General features: G+C 45.9%; 1 pseudogene; it reads left to right on the top strand.

Moving 5' to 3' along the window:
* LOC122925882 overlaps positions 1–17,394 on the top strand; it is a 2,558,103-nt pseudogene that overhangs the window by 1,211,592 nt on the left and 1,329,117 nt on the right.

Genomic DNA, 17,394 nt, shown 5'->3' with positions numbered 1-17,394 from the left:
AGCTCATATACAGGTCCTTCTAAAAAAATTAGCATATTGTGATAAAGTTCATTATTTTCTGTAATGTACTGATAAACATTAGACTTTCATATATTTTAGATTCATTACACACCAATTGAAGTAGTTCAAGCCTTTTATTGTTTTAATATTGATGATTTTGGCATACAGCTTATGAAAACCCAAAATTCCTATCTCAAAAAATTAGCATATCATGAAAAGGTTCTCTAAACGAGCTATTAACCTAATCATCTGAATCAACTAATTAACTCTAAACACCTGCAAAAGATTCCTGAGGCTTTTAAAAACTCCCAGCCTGGTTCATTACTCAAAACCGCAATCATGGGTAAGACTGCCGACCTGACTGCTGTCCAGAAGGCCATCATTGACACCCTCAAGCAAGAGGGTAAGACACAGAAAGAAATTTCTGAACGAATAGGCTGTTCCCAGAGTGCTGTATTAAGGCACCTCAGTGGGAAGTCTGTGGGAAGGAAAAAGTGTGGCAGAAAACGCTGCACAACGAGAAGAGGTGACCGGACCCTGAGGAAGATTGTGGAGAAGGACCGATTCCAGACCTTGGGGGACCTGCGGAAGCAGTGGACTGAGTCTGGAGTAGAAACATCCAGAGCCACCGTGTACAGGCGTGTGCAGGAAATGGGGTACAGGTGCCGCATTCCCCAGGTCAAGCCACTTTTGAACCAGAAACAGCGGCAGAAGCGCCTGACCTGGGCTACAGAGAAGCAGCACTGGACTGTTGCATGTCATTCGGAAATCAAGGTGCCAGAGTCTGGAGGAAGACTGGGGAGAGGGAAATGCCAAAATTCCTGAAGTCCAGTGTCAAGTACCCACAGTCAGTGATGGTCTGGGGTGCCATGTCAGCTGCTGGTGTTGGTCCACTGTGTTTTATCAAGGGCAGGGTCAATGCAGCTACCTATCAGGAGATTTTGGAGCACTTCATGCTTCCATCTGCTGAAAAGCTTTATGGAGATGAAGATTTCATTTTTCAGCACGACCTGGCACCTGCTTACAGTGCCAAAAACACTGGTAAATGGTTTACTTCCCATGGTATTACTGTGCTCAATTGGCCTGCCAACTCTCCTGACCTGAACCCCATAGAGAATCTGTGGGATATTGGGAAGAGAAAGTTGAGAGACGCAAGACCCAACACTCTGGATGAGCTTAAGGCCGCTATCGAAGCATCCTGGGCCTCCATAACACCTCAGCAGTGCCACAGGCTGATTGCCTCCATGCCACGCCGCATTGAAGCAGTCATTTCTGCAAAAGGATTCCCGACCAAGTATTGAGTGCATAACTGAACATCATTATTTGAAGGTTGACTTTTTTTGTATTAAAAACACTTTTCTTTTATTGGTCGGATGAAATATGCTAATTTTTTGAGATAGGAAATTTGGGTTTTCATGAGCTGTATGCCAAAATCATCAATATTAAAACAATAAAAGGCTTGAACTACTTCAGTTGTTGTGTAATGAATCTAAAATATATGAAAGTCTAATGTTTCAGTACATTACAGAAAATAATGAACTTTATCACAATATGCTAATTTTTTTAGAAGGACCTGTATATAATACAGATGGTTAGTGGGAGATAGTCAGTGTAGGTTAGATAGTGATATAGTGTAGCTGATAGGTTCCAGTGCAGGGTGTTAGGTAGTGTGATAGGAATTACTGTTTCTCTGCTGTCCATAGATACATGCTACAGACACAGTGTTGTGATGTCACAGCAATACTTAGTGCACCAATCAGTAATATCTACTCAGACATGATAAAATGTGAAGTTGCATGTATTGCACAAAAAATATGCACATCATCAGTGCTAATCGTGAAAATAATGACTGGAGATCACGAATTATAGAATCCGCAAATTTATTGCAAATACTATGCAAAAAAATTAGTGAGATATTGCGAAAATGAATATTGCCTATGCCGCTTATCACTACTCATGAAGTGTTAAGATGCTGTTTATTGGGGTGGGAGAATAGGTAGGAACTTGAAAGAGATGACAAGGGTTTATACAGCAAATCTAAAGAAGAGACGAATAAGGCAATGTAATCAATGAATAGGACAATGAGTTTGCCAGTCGGTTTGTAATAATTTGATTTCCATGTTAGCAAGGTCAAGAAAATTGAAATAGCAAGTGCAGGCTAGTTAGCAAAGTATTTATTGCATGCACTTATCTTCTTCAAGTACTGTATGTCTTTGTTGAAGGAATCTAATGTACTCCAGTACATACCAGTAAATATGAAAAACATAGCCCTATTTAACAGATTTATGAAATGATGCTGGTTCGACATGGATTTATGTTGATTGGAAGCCCACTTGGGGGAAAAACCTCTGCACTTAAAGTCCTTGCTGGAGTTCTAAAAGACCTGGAAACCAAGGGATTAATGGATGAGCATAAAGTGGATTATATTTTTATAAATCCAAAGGCTATTATCATAGGACAGTTATATGGCAGTTTTGATCCAGTTTCACATGAGTGGATTGATGGTAAGTCTAGACTAACAGTAAATATAGGGAGTCATTTATCAAATTGGTGTAAAGTAGAACTGGCTTAGTTGCATATAGCAACCAATCACATTCCTCCTTTCATTTTCCAAAGGAGCTGTTAAAAATGAAAGGTGGAATCTGATTGGTTGCTATGGGCAACTAAGCCAGTTCACCTTTACACCAGTTTGATAAATGACCCCCATAGTGTTTCCTTTCTAGTGTATGTTATTGAAAAAGGACCACATTGAAACCTTTATAGAACTAGCTTCTAGTTCTTACCGCTGTGTTTTTTTTATTTTATTTGAAGTCCAGCCCACATACATGCTTATATCACCAGATTTTCCAGAGGTTAGATAAGTATAGTACTACCTGCTGTTTCTATTGAACAGCTTGTCTGTGTCTGCCTTAATAAATGTGCTGAGATGGACTCACATACTCTGTTTCTTTGGGTGGGTGGGAGAGAGATGCCTGTGTGATAAGATGGCAGCTTTGGAATCTGATATCCTAAATAATTGTAAATGTGTATACGTCCCTGAATTTACAACTGAATAAATGCCTGATTGGAACGTTAAAATAAAATATGAATCTTTATTGTGTCACAAATTATTAAAACCAGGAATCCAAGACTCACACTCAAATAGCGAGTGTCACAGGCTAGAGTGTATCCCCACAGTATAGAGGGAAAAAAACATACATCATATGACTTGTACTGCCTCAACCCAAATTGATTCATGGAGTGTCAGACGACGTATTGCTCTACACTCTACAAACAATAGTAGCACTGATAGTATTGGTGTTGATGTCAGTGCTGCTATGGGACATGAACCAGGGTGCCTCCTAGAATATAAGGCAGACACCTTGTCCACTATCCATCAACTGCCAAATCAGGGCTAAAAGCCAGGGCAGCCCCGTAATATGTCTGTCCAAGGTCTGCTACAGATCACTATGGACAGAGCTAGTTTGCTTATTGGAACATATTTCATAGATAGTAATCACTTTGCTTATGCACCCTCTATTATTACTGCCCCCGCTCGACGCCTTTCTGTGCAGTAGTGAGCCTACACTTCATCTGGAGCAGAGCAAGTTGCAAGGTAAGTAATTACATAGTAGAAACACCATACAGAGTGGCCTGCAGCATGGCAGCATCGGCGCTATGACGGCCGTGTCGGCCGGCTGCCGACTCTAAATGCCAGAGACTCCTCCTTTAGCAGGCGCGATCTCGCAGAACACCAATCGCACCGGAGGTGTGTCTACCATCTCCTCCCACTGCGCGATGAAAGGTATGTCTCATCGAGATTCGTGGCCTCGGTAAGGTAAGAGCTGGTAGTTGTATGTGTCAGTGGCAGCTAGTGCTGGTTGACACTGTTTGTTGTTAGTGTGGCTTTAAAGCCGATCGGAGCCGGCTCTTATTGGGAGTAGAAAGTGCTGGGTGGGTGGCCTATATAAAACCCAGCCAGCAGTCTCAGCTGGGTGTGGATTATCCTCCATCTGACAGTGGAGCGCTGTCAGTCTCTGTGTGTTTTTGGAACTGAGAACTTGTGCCGTGCTAAAGGGCTGAGAGACGCCTGCTGGGAAACAGGCTCTAAAGCCTGCTGTCGACTTCGGGTGGAAAAACTGCTGACCAGTTACTTTTCGCTTTTCCCTTTGTGTGAAAAATACACTGAACTGTTTAAGTTAAAGGGATTCTGTCACCTGGATTTTAGCGACAGAGCTTTTAACATCATCACATCAGTCTGCTCATTTTGTATTAAAATATACTAGTATTACTACCCTAAGTGTTGTCCTTTTGTCTAGAAAATCGCTTTTGTTAATATGGTAACTACCTGAGTAAGGTGCCCAAGGGGCTGTCCCTCTGGCCGTTGGTGCCCAGCTGTGTCCCTTCTCCTGGAGCCCAGCACCGCCCCACTGCTAATTTATTCACTCCTCATCCCCGGCTGGCGCATGTGCAGTGCATCCTGTGATGCCGATTCCAGGTGCTGACATGTGTATTCACAGAATGCATTCGCTGAGCCATAAGCTTGTGCATGCACTGTGGATACACATGTCAGCGCCCAGAATCTCCCTCACAGGATGCACTGCACATACACCAGCCGGCAATAAGGAGTGAATAAATTAGCAGTGGGGCAGTGCTGGGCTCCAGGAGAAGGGACGCGGCTGGGCACCAACAGCCGGAGGGACAGCCCCTTGGGCACCTTACTCAGGTAATTACCATATGAATAAAAGTGATTTTCTAGACAAAGGACAACAGCACTGGATTGGTTAGGTGTTGCTTGGTAATGCTTGGAGAAGGTCGACCTGGTGGAGCGCTACGAGGCCACAAGAAATCTGCCGGGGGGTTCTTTTGGGAGGGGGCCAGCCAAACCCTGGAAATCTCCACCCAGACCCGGCGGCTGGTGCCAGCCAAACACCCCCGGGACGTATTCCCTGCAGACACAGCCCCAGTGGTCTGATGGTGGTGTCACAAGCCTGGACACATAAGAGCCTACTGTCCCCATCGGGGTGAACCCATGGATATCAACTATGGCTACCTGCCACTTATTGTATGCCAGGAAGCTGTGCGCCACAGGTACTTCCAAGACTGTTGACAATAGCCACCTGTGCCAGGTGGAAGTGGGGGACACTCTGGTGGTGGTACTGCTGGATTCAGGAAGTCTGGTGTCCCTGGTAAGAGCTGCCCTGGTACGGTCCATCAAGTATACTGGCCGAAAGGTCGGAATTGTGTGCATTCATGGGGACTTAAAAGACTATACCACCGTACTGGTCTCTCTATCAATGGTGGCTGGCAAGTGGACTCATGAGGTGGCCGTCGCCACAAAATTACCGTATAAACTAATAATTGGGAGAGACTTGCACTCTGGCCGGATACGACAGTTACCGATACCCGTTAGACAGATGTAACCCTATCAGAGTGGCCTGGCTCAGGGGGGAGACCAGAACCCTGGGAACCTGAGACCGAAGGGCCAATGGTAGGAGTGACCACCATTTATGTGGAAGAGAGGAAGACAAGTGTAATGGTGGGAGACATGGAGGACTTGCCGCCGGGTCCTGAGCTGGCAGACCTCAATGTCTCTGGGGAGAATTTTGGTACTGCACAACAGCAGGACCAAACCCTATCCCGAACCTGGGAAAATGTGTTAATAATAGATGGGGAACCACAACAACCAGGGGCAGAGACAGTGTTTCCCCGTTTTGTGGTTCATCAAGATATGTTGTTTCGGGTAAACCAGCTGTGAGGTGAATCCATTGAATAGTTGGTGGTGCCCCAGGCTCGTGTTAGAGTTAGCCCACCAGCATGCTTTCGGGGGTCATCTGGGAATACAGAAAAGACAGGACTGGATACTACAACGTTTTTACTGGCCCGGTGTGTTCAGAGAGGTAGAAGGATATTGTAAGTCTTGCCCAACCTGCTAGATTACGAGCCCCTAGCCACATGTGATTATGACAGCAAGTAACAAAAAGACATAAAACCAGGGCATTAATGGCTAAATGTGGCTAATGAAGGCAAACCCCCTGTCAGATATTGTGTGGCCCAGTACTAGCTGGGAAAAGGCGCAGACTGATAATATCCCAGAAAAATGTACTGATACTGGGGCAGAGTATGACCCAACAAGATGTTAGTAATCAGAGCTGAACGCAAACGTTCATATAAAACACACATAAGAAATGGTGTAATTTAAACCCTGTGGTTTTACAATGTGCATCCTAAAGATCAACTGAGCCTCTTTCCATAAAAAAATGGTATCCACATCACCCCTATGTGTGGGTCGTGCACCATGTTCAATACCTTGGAACTTCACAACCTCACCTCAACCGTCATGGTATTCACTGACATGACATGCAATTGGTGTGTCTGTCTCATTCCTGATGTCAATGAGATGTTCACCAATCCTTTTCCTGAACTCGCGCTTTGTCTTGCCAATATACTGTTTGCCACATTCACATGTTAGGAGATAAATAACTCCTACTGTTTTGCAATTGATGAAGGATCTCAGCCCATATGTTATCCCTGTGCTTGTGTTGTTAAAGTATTTTCTTTTCCTGATGTATTTATACAAGGAGCATGATCCACAGGGGAACGTCCCCTTAGCCTCATTCCTTAACTAAGAGCCGGACGGTTTGGGGGTGATATATAAGCTGTGTACTAGATTGTCTTTTAGGTTACGGTTTCGCTGATAGGTGATAGAGGGGTTGTCTGTCAGTAAAGGCTCAATGTCTAGTTCTGACTTTAAGATCCCCCAATATGCTGAAATAATTTATTTTATCTCACGGTGAGAACTATCAAATGTGCCAATGATCCTGCACGTATCATCATCATCACTTCTCACTAGAGTTGAGCGAACACTTAAATGTTCGGGTTCAAGAAGTTCGGCCGAACTTCCCGGAAATGTTCGGGTTCGGGGTCCGAACCCGACCCGAACTTCGTCCCGAACCCCATTGAAGTCAATGGGGTCCCGAACTTTTCGGCACTAAAAAGGCTGTAAAACAGCCCAGGAAAGGGCTAGAGGGCTGCAAAGGGCAGCAACATGTAGGTAAATCCCCTGCAAACAAATTTGGATAGGGAAATGAATAAATATAAAAATAAAATAAATAAAAATTAACCAATATCAATTAGAGAGAGGTCCCATAGCAGAGAATCTGGCTTCACGTCACCCACCACTGTAACAGTCCATTGTCATATATTTAGGCCCCGGCACCCAGGCAGAGGAGAGAGGTCCCATAACAGAGAATCTGGCTTCATGTCAGCAGAGAATCAGTCTTCATATCATAGGAGAGAATCATGCTTCACGTCACCCAACACTGGAACAGTCCATTGTCAGATATTTAGGCCCAGGCACCCAGGCAGAGGAGAGAGGTCCCTTAACAGAGAATCTGGCTTCATGTCAGCAGAGAATCAGTCTTCATGTCATAGCAGAGAATCAGGCTTCACGTCACCCACCACTGTAACAGTCCATTGTCAGATATTTAGGCCCAGGCACCCAGGCAGAGGAGAGAGATCCCGTAACAGAGAATCTGGCTTCATGTCAGCAGAGAATCAGTCTTCATATCATAGGAGAAAATAATGCTTCACGTCACCCAACACTGGAACAGTCCATTGTTAGATATTTAGGCCCAGGTGGCCAGGCAGAGGAGAGAGGTCCCGTAACAGAGAATCTGGCTTCATGTCTGCAGAGAATCAGTCTTCATGTCATAGCAGAGAATCATGCTTCACGTCACCCACCACTGTAACATTCCATTGTCATAAATTTATGCCCCGGCACCCAGGCAGAGGAGAGAGGTCCTGTAACAGAGAATCTGGCTTCATGTCAACAGAGAATCAATCTTCATGTCATAGCAGAGAATCATGCTTCACGTCACCCAACATTGGAACAGTCCATTGGCATATATTTAGGCCCCGGCACCCAGACAGAGGAGAGGTTCATTCAACTTTGGGTTGCCCCGCAATATAATGGTAAAATGAAAATAAAAATAGGATTGAATGAGGAAGTGCCCTGGAGTACAATGATATATGGTTAAGGGGAGGTACTTAATGTCTAATCTGCACAAGGGATGGACAGGTCCTTTGGGATCCGTGCCTGGTTCATTTTTATGAACATCAGCTTGTACACATTGGCTGTAGACAGGAGGCTGCGTTTGTCTGTAATGACGCCCCCTGCCGTGCTGAATACACGTTCAGACAAAACGCTGGCCGCCGGGCAGGCCAGCACCTCCAAGGCATAAAAGGCTAGCTCTGGCCACGTGGACAATTTTGAGACCCAGAAGTTGAATGGGGCCGAACCATTAGTCAGTACGTGGAGGGGTGTGCACACGTACTGTTCCACCATGTTAGTGAAATGTTGCCTCCTGCTAACACGTTGCGTATCAGGTGGTGGTACAGTTAGCTGTGGCGTGTTGACAAAACTTTTCCACATCTCTGCCATGCTAACCCTGCCCTCAGAGGAGCTGGCCGTGACACAGGCGACCTCTTGCTCCTCCTCTGGCTTGGCATTGGGCTTCCACTTTTTCCCCTGTGACATTTGGGAATGCTCTCAGTAGCGCGTCTACCAACGTGCGCTTGTATTCGCGCATCTTCCTATCACGCTCCAGTGCAGGAAGTAAGGTGGGCACATTGTCTTTGTACCGTGGATCCAGCAGGGTGGCAACCCAGTAGTCCGCACACGTTAAAATGTGGGCAACTCTGCTGGTGTTGCGCAGGCACTGCAGCATGTAGTCTCTCATGTGTGCCAGACATCCCAGAGGTAAGGACAAGCTGTCCTCTGTGGGAGGCGTATCGTCATCGTCCTGCGTTTCCTCCCAGCCATGCACCAGTGATGGGCCCGAGCTGCGTTGGGTGCCACCCCGCTGTGACCATGCTTCATCCTCATCCTCCTCCACCTCCTCCTCATCCTTGTCCTCCTCGTCCTCCAGTAGTGGGCCCTGGCTGGCCACATTTGTATCTGGCCTCTGCTGTTGCAAAAAACCTCCCTCTGAGTCACTTCGAAGAGACTGGCCTGAAAGTGCTAAAAATGACCCCTCTTCCTCCTCCGCCTGGGCCACCTCCTCTTCCATCATCGCCCTAAGTGTTTTCTCAAGGAGACATAGAAGTGGTATTGTAACGCTGATAATGGCGTCATCGCCACTGGCCATGTTGGTGGAGTACTCGAAACAGCGCAACAGGGCACACAGGTCTCGCATGGAGGCCCAGTCATTGGTGGTGAAGTGGTGCTGTTCCGCAGTGCGAATGACCCGTGCGTGCTGCAGCTGAAACTCCACTATGGCCTGCTGCTGCTCGCACAGTCTGTCCAGCATGTGCAAGGTGGAGTTCCACCTGGTGGGCACGTTGCATATGATGCGGTGAGCGGGAAGGCCGAAGTTACGCTGTAGAGCAGACAGTTGAGCAGCGGTAGGATGTGAACGCCGGAAGCGCGAACAGACGGCCCGCACTTTATTCAGCAGCTCTGACATGTCGGGGTAGTTGTGAATAAACTTCTGCACCACCAAATTCAGCACATGCGCCAGGCAAGGGATGTGCGTCAAACCGGCTATTCCTAGAGCTGCAACGAGATTTCGCCCATTATCGCACACCACCAGGCCGGGCTTGAGGCTCACCGGCAGCAAACAATTGTCGGTCTGTTGTTCTATACCCCGCCACAACTCCTGTGCGGTGTGGGGCCTGTCCCCCAAACATATGACTTTCAGAATGGCCTGCTGACGTTTACCCCGGGCTGTGCTGAAGTTGGTGTTGAAGGTGTGGGGCTGACTGGATGAGCAGGTGGAAGAAGAGGAGGAGGAAGCTGAGTAGGAGGGGGTGGCAACAGGAGGCAAAGAATGTTGCCCTGCGATCCTTGGCGGCGGAAGGACGTGCGCCAAACAGCTCTCCGCCTGCGGCCCAGCCGCCACTACATTTACCCAGTGTGCAGTTAGGGAGATATAGCGTCCCTGGCCGTGCTTACTGGTCCACGTATCTGTGGTTAGGTGGACCTTGCCACAGATGGCGTTGCGCAGTGCACACTTGATTTTATCGGATACTTGGTTGTGCAGGGAAGGCACGGCTCTCTTGGAGAAGTAGTGCCGGCTGGGAACAACATACTGTGGGACAGCAAGCAACATAAGCTGTTTGAAGCTATCTGTGTCCACCAGCCTAAATGACAGCATTTCATAGGCCAGTAGTTTAGAAATGCTGGCATTCAGGGCCAGGGATCGAGGGTGGCTAGGTGGGAATTTACGCTTTCTCTCAAATGTTTGTGAGATGGAGAGCTGAACGCTGGCGTGTGACATGGTTGAGATGCTTGGTGACGGAGGTGTTGGTGGTGTTGGTGGTACATCCTCTGTTTGCTGGGCGGCAGGTGCCAACGTTCCTCCAGAGGCGGAGGAAGAGGCCGAGGCGGCAGCAGCAGAAGAGGCCGAGGCGGCAGCAGCAGAAGAGGTAGCAGGGGGAGCCTGAGTGACTTCCTTGTTTTTAAGGTGTTTACTCCACTGCAGTTCATGCTTTGCATGCAGGTGCCTGGTCATGCAGGTTGTGCTCAGGTTCAGAACGTTAATGCCTCGCTTCAGGCTCTGATGGCACAGCGTGCAAACCACTCGGGTCTTGTCGTCAGCACATTGTTTGAAGAAGTGCCATGCCAGGGAACTCCTTGAAGCTGCCTTTGGGGTGCTCGGTCCCAGATGGCGGCGGTCAGTAGCAGGCGGAGTCTCTTGGCGGCGGGTGTTCTGCTTTTGCCCACTGCTCCCTCTTTTGCTACGCTGTTGGCTCGGTCTCACCACTGCCTCTTCCTCCGAACTGTGAAAGTCAGTGGCACGACCTTCATTCCATGTGGGGTCTAGGACCTCTTCGTCCCCTGCATCGTCTTCCACCCAATTCTGATCCCTGACCTCCTGTTCAGTCTGCACACTGCAGAAAGACGCAGCAGTTGGCACCTGTGTTTCGTCATCATCAGAGACGTGCTGAGGTGGTATTCCCATGTCCTCATCATCAGGAAACATAAGTGGTTGTGCGTCAGTGCATTCTATGTCTTCCACCGCTGGGGAAGGGCTAGGTGGATGCCCTTGGGAAACCCTGCCAGCGGAGTCTTCAAATAGCATAAGAGACTGCTGCATAACTTGAGGCTCAGACAGTTTCCCTGATATGCATGGGGGTGATGTGACAGATTGATGGGCTTGGTTTTCAGGCGGCATCTGTGCGCTTTCTGCAGAAGACTGGATGGGAGATAATGTGAACGTGCTGGATCCACTGTCGGACACCCAATTGACTAATGCCTGTACCTGCTCAGGCCTTACCATCCTTAGAACGGCATTGGGCCCCACCAAATATCGCTGTAAATTATGGCGGCTATTGGGACCTGAGGTACTTTGTACAGTAGAACGTGTGGCTGTGGCAGAACGGCCACGTCCTCTCCCAGCACCAGAGGGTCCACTAACACCACCACGACCATGTCCGCGTCCGTGTCCTTTACTAGATGTTTTCCTCATTGTTACCGTTCACCACAATAACAAAAATATTATTTGGCCCAATGTATTGAAATCAAATTCAGGCCTTTTTTTACAGACAGACACCTAACACTATCTGGCTATCTGTTTAGGTACCATATTACTCTAATAAAGGCACAGCAGTAATGACAAATTTAGCTGAATATAAATTTGAGGCCTAGTATTTAGGCGCTGGATGACAGGTATACGTTTATGGACAGAATTAGACTTGGAAATGCATGGTAGCGTGTGAAGTTATTGTGGATGACCCTATCAGCTCCTTGAATCTAATATACCCTTTTAGTGCTAGATTTAAAGTAGGTCTGATACAGCAGAAAACACTAAATTAGGAAATTGCTAAATTGGGAATTGTATTTCAACCCAGAACAAAAACTGTGCTTTGACGGACACTAAATAACTTGACCAGCCATAGCAATAAACACCAATGTAGATAAATGTAAATTTGAGCCCTATTATTTAGGCGCTGGGTGAAAGGTATACGTTTACAGACAGAATTAGACTTGGAAATGCACAGTAGCGTGTGTGTGAAGTTATTGAGAATGACCCTATCTGCACCTTGAATCTAATATCCCCTTTTAGTGATAGATTTAAAGTAGGTTTGATACAGCAGAATACACTAATTTAAGAAATTGCTAAATTGGGAATTGTATTTTTACCCTGAACAAAAATATATCCTTTGCCAGACAGCAGACAGTATTACAATTGGCTGGCCACAGCGGAAACACCAGATTTAGGGTACTGCTATTTTGGCAATTGCATTTCATCCCTCAATAAAATAGCATGCACAGCCAAGCCCCTGATGTAGGATATAGCCCAAAAAAACACACTATTGATCGTTAAATGCACTTGGTGACAGCTTGCCCCTGATGTAGGATATAGCCAAAAAATAACCACACTATTGATGGTTAAATGCACTTGGTGACAGCTTGACCCTGATGTAGGATATAGCCAAACAATAACCACACTATTGAGGGTTAAATGCACTTGGTGACAGCTTGACCCTGATGTAGGATATAGCCAAAAAATAACCACACTATTGATGGTTAAATGCACTTGGTGACAGCTTGCCCCATATGTAGGATATAGCCAAAAAATAACCACACTATTGATGGTTAAATGCACTTGGTGACAGCTTGACTCTGATGTAGGATATAGCCAAAAAAATAACCACACTATTGATGGTTAAATGCACTTGGTGACAGCTTGCCCCATATGTAGGATATAGCCAAAAAATAACCACACTATTGATGGTTAAATGCACTTGGTGACAGCTTGACCCTGATGTAGGATATAGCCTAAAAATAACCACGCTATTGATGGTTAAATGCACTTGGTGACAGCTTGCCCCATATGTAGGATATAGCCAAAAAATAACCACACTATTGATGGTTAAATGCACTTGGTGACAGCTTGCCCCATATGTAGGATATAGCCAAAAAATAACCACACTATTGAGGGTTAAATGCACTTGGTGACAGCTTGACCCTGATGTAGGATATAGCCAAAAAATAACCACACTATTGATGGTTAAATGCACTTGGTGACAGCTTGCCCCATATGTAGGATATAGCCAAAAAACAACCACACTATTGAGGGTTAAATGCACTTGGTGACAGCTTGCCCCTGATGTAGTATATAGCCAAAAAATACCCCACACAATTGATGGTTAAATGCACTTGGTGACAGCTTGACCCCGATGTAGGATATAGCCAAAATATAACCACACTATTGATGGTTAAATGTACTTGGTGGCAGCTTGTGCCCCAGAAAAAAGTGAATGAAAAACGCTCTGGGCAGCCTAAAAACAGTGAGCATAGCAGTTGAATAGCAGCAGTTCAATGATCCACAGCTGTAGATCGATCACTGAATTAAGTCTTTTGGAGGAGTTAATCTGCCTAATCTCGCCCTAACGTCGCAGCTGCAACCTCTCCCTACACTGATCAGAGCAGAGTGACGTGCGGCGCTACGTGACTCCAGCTTAAATAGAGGCTGGGTCACATGCTGCACTGGCCAATCACAGCCATGCCAATAGTAGGCATAGCTGTGACGGCCTCTTTGGGCAAGTAGTATGACGCTTGTTGATTGGCTGCTTTGCAGCCTTTCAAAAAGCGCCAAGAAAGCGACGAACACCGAACCCAAACCCGGACTTTTAATAAAATGTTCGGGTTCGGGTCCGTGTCACGGACACCCCAAAATTCGGTACGAACCCGAACTATACAGTTCGGGTTCGCCCATCCCTACTTCTGACCTTTGGGGCTCAGAAGTTGTTCACGATTACAACTTAGTGCGTATTGGTACGCGCTTGTAACTATATCCTGGGGATAGCCCCGACTCTTGAAACGAGCCTGTAGGTCCCTGGTTGCCACCCTAAAATCTGCAAGCTCCGAGCAGTTCCTACGAGCTCTTAGGTACTGCCCTTTTCGAAAGCCCCTCTTCAGGGCTGTAGGGTGGCCACTGTCCCATCTCAAAAGGTTATTCGTGGCATTCGTGGCAATAGAAAACGGATCCGTCTCCCATTGACTTTCAATAAAGTTCCATGATTCCATCCATGATGGATCTGCCCAAAACATGAGTGTGAAAGCAGCCTTAAACATAGCTTTAAATAATTTTAGGGTGATATAATTTTTTTATTTTCCATGTCAGTATCTATATTAAAAAAATACATAATCCTAAAATCCTGCAGTTTTCTCACTGGTCAATAAGCCTAATAATAAGCACCACTTCTTGGTCTATACAGATCACTTTACTGCAGTCATCTCTATATTACAGGCAGGGCTACAATGACAGATATCACCTATATACGGTATAGATTAGACAGGATCCACCAATTACAGTAGGTGATTGATTATCTACTCTCTCCTGACCTCTGCACAGGTCACAGAGCATGCCTAGAAAACCTTCCCATAGCCAATGAGTCTCCTTCTGATCATTGTGTCTGTGACTACTGTAAGCGCTTCTTTAACATGGACGAGTATTCCGTGCAGGTGCAATGCGTGAGGAGAACACATTGCAACCCCACTGAATCCTGACCCAGTCATTTCAATGGGGCTGTTTACATGAGCAATGTTTTTCACGCATCACTTGTGCGTTGCGTGAAAAATCGCAGCATGCTCTATTTTCTGCATTTTTCACGCAACGCAGGACAGCAAGACCTGCGCTGATGTCACCGCCGTAAATGCTGGTAAGAACATCTGAAGCAAGATGAGAGCCCCCCCCAAATCATATTCAGGAAATAAAATAGGAAATCCACAACCAGAAAATAAAAACATATTAGAAAAAATAAAAAAAACAGCAACAATATGTTTGGTCTTAACTGGCAGAAAAAAAAAAACTCTGGTGACACATTCCCTTGAAATAATGCAAAAAAGTAACTGTAGACAGGGTTTAACTATAAACATTATTCTTTAGGGGATAATTCCTTAAACAATATCTGACTTTAATGCACATAGTCATTTAACTGACTCAAGTTATGGATATGCGCTATGTAATATAGACATCCAATCCTGAGATCTCCACACCTACTGAATATTGAGAAAATATTGCGCTTTCATTTCTGTCATTTTCAATCAACAAGTATGTTTTTCCTCTAAAACATGAATGGAGGTGCTAAGACTGAAAATAATCACCTATTTTTCCATGTCATTAACACATCACTTACCTAGATTATTACAATTGTACGTTAATCAATGCATCGGTAGAAGGATAATGATTTATTTCAAGCTTCTACTTTACTTGGACTTTTAGGTGTGTGCTTACAGAAAGTCTGGAAGCAGGTTCTGTGATAATAGAGGAATATTACTTTTTTATTATAAATTATGCTACTTAAGTGTTATGTAAAAGCGTAGAAAGAGAACATTCTGGATATTGCTTCCTGCTGCGTTGACCTTCACTCCAGGCAGGAAAAATTATCAAGCTATTTCATGCCTTAATTTGACTTTTTCAGAATATGCCCTTAGCCTCTATAATTGGAACTATTCCAAGATTCATTCTTCTGCCAAATGAGACTCTACAACACATGCCCAACAATATTTATCTAATCTTATGCAAGGTTACCAAATGTTTAATTGATGAAACTAGATTTGAGTGAACCAAAGTTGATGAAGTGGAATTTGATACGAATTTCTGGAATTATTCGATTTGCAGCGGATCTGAATTTCCTCACATTTCGTGGTAACGAATCACATTTTTTCCTAAAATGGCTGCTGCACATGTTATGACATGGAGCAAGAAACTCTGGCAATGAGTGATCACCCACAATGCCATTCATGCAGTCAATCAGCAGCCAGCCAGCCCCTGTGATGTCACAGTCCTATAAATAGCCTCAGCCATCTTGAATTCAGACATTTTCCAGTGAACTTAGTGCAGGGAGAGACGTTAGCAGGCGCTAGCGACAGTGCTAAGAAAAACTTGAAAACGTATATTGCTCAATAGTAGTAGGGAGAGATCATTAGAAGTGTAGGGAAAGGATAGGAAGGAATTATTCATCAGTATTGAAGAAGAACAGGGATCAATAGGGGTGTTTACAGCCTGGGTAATAGGAACAATCCTATTACACCTTGCTGCACTGGCCAATGTTGTTACCACGGCCCTGTGTCAACATATGCAGAGTCACCATAAAGTGGCTCCAATGTGGTGGTCCAGCCTGCCTCAGCAACCTCTGCATCACCCAGTGGCACGCACACGATTTCAGGCAGTCAAGGCACCACCACCTCAGCCGAAGGAAGCTGTCTGTCTTTCCCATCATCTGCTGGTCCTGATGCTCCTGCTCCCCCTCCTCCTAGTCAGTTAATCCGTCAGCAATTGATCACCAAGGTGATTGCCAAGGGACAACAGTATGCATGCACTCATCCTACGGCGCAGAAGCTGAACGTGCTCCTGGCCAAGTTGCTGGTACTGCAGTACCTCCATTTCCAAGTGGTGGACTCTGCATGGCTTTTGTCAAGCAAAGGTGGAGAGTTCCAAGCCGTCATTTCTTTGCCGAAAAGGCAGTACCACCCCTGCACACATATGAATAACAGAAGGTGGGTCAATCCTTGAGCCTGTAGTGCCTGCCAAAGTGCAAGGCAGTGCCGACGTGTGGAGCTATAACTACGGTCAAGGACAATATAAATCCTTTGCGGCCCACTGGGTAAATGTGGTTCCTGCCAGGCCAAACCAGCAACTTGGCCAGGTAATGCCGCTTCAGCCTCCATGTTCTCACGAAGTTGGTCCTGCGACAATGTCCGCCTCTGCCTCCTCATCCTCTAACTTTTCCTCAGTCTCCACTGCAGAGACAAGTCACAGTGCCCCACCAGCATAACACATGTGCAAGGCACGGCAGAGTCATGCTCTTCTGCACCTAGTTTACCGGGGCAAACAGAGTCACACAGGGGAGGAACTGCGCTGCATCCTTCATCAAGAAATGGAATCCTGGCTTTCTCTGCGACAACTCAAAATCGGAGCTATGGTGACTGACAATGGGAAGAACATGGTGTCGGCGCTGCATCAAGGAGGCGTGAGCCATGCATGGGTCATGTGTTCAATTTGGTTGTCAAGCATTTCCTAAAGTCTTCCACCCATCTGCAAGACATCCTAAAAATTGCCAGGAAACTTTGCATGCACTTCAGCCTCTCGTAAACCGCCCAGCAAACCCTCCTTGAGCTACATCGGCAGAACTGCGTCCCCCAACATAGGCTGATATGTGATGTTTCCACCCATTGGAATTCCACCCTCCATATGTTGGACAGACTGTACGAACAGAGAAAGGCCATGAATAATTTATTGATAATCTAAGCAAACAGGCGTACTTCCCTGTGAAACTTCGATGTCAGCCAGTGGCAGCTCATGCGTGCCACCTGCTATTTGCTCATGCCCTTTGAGGAGGCCACTTTATATAGTTGCTAGGACTACAGGATGAACAAAGTCATTCCACTGATTCAAATCCTGG

This window comes from Bufo gargarizans, chromosome 2 (assembly GCF_014858855.1).
Source record: "Bufo gargarizans isolate SCDJY-AF-19 chromosome 2, ASM1485885v1, whole genome shotgun sequence".
Lineage (NCBI taxonomy): Eukaryota > Metazoa > Chordata > Amphibia > Anura > Bufonidae > Bufo > Bufo gargarizans.
The sequence above is the reverse complement of the archived record's forward strand: the minus strand, read 5'-3'. Positions and strand labels throughout refer to the sequence as shown.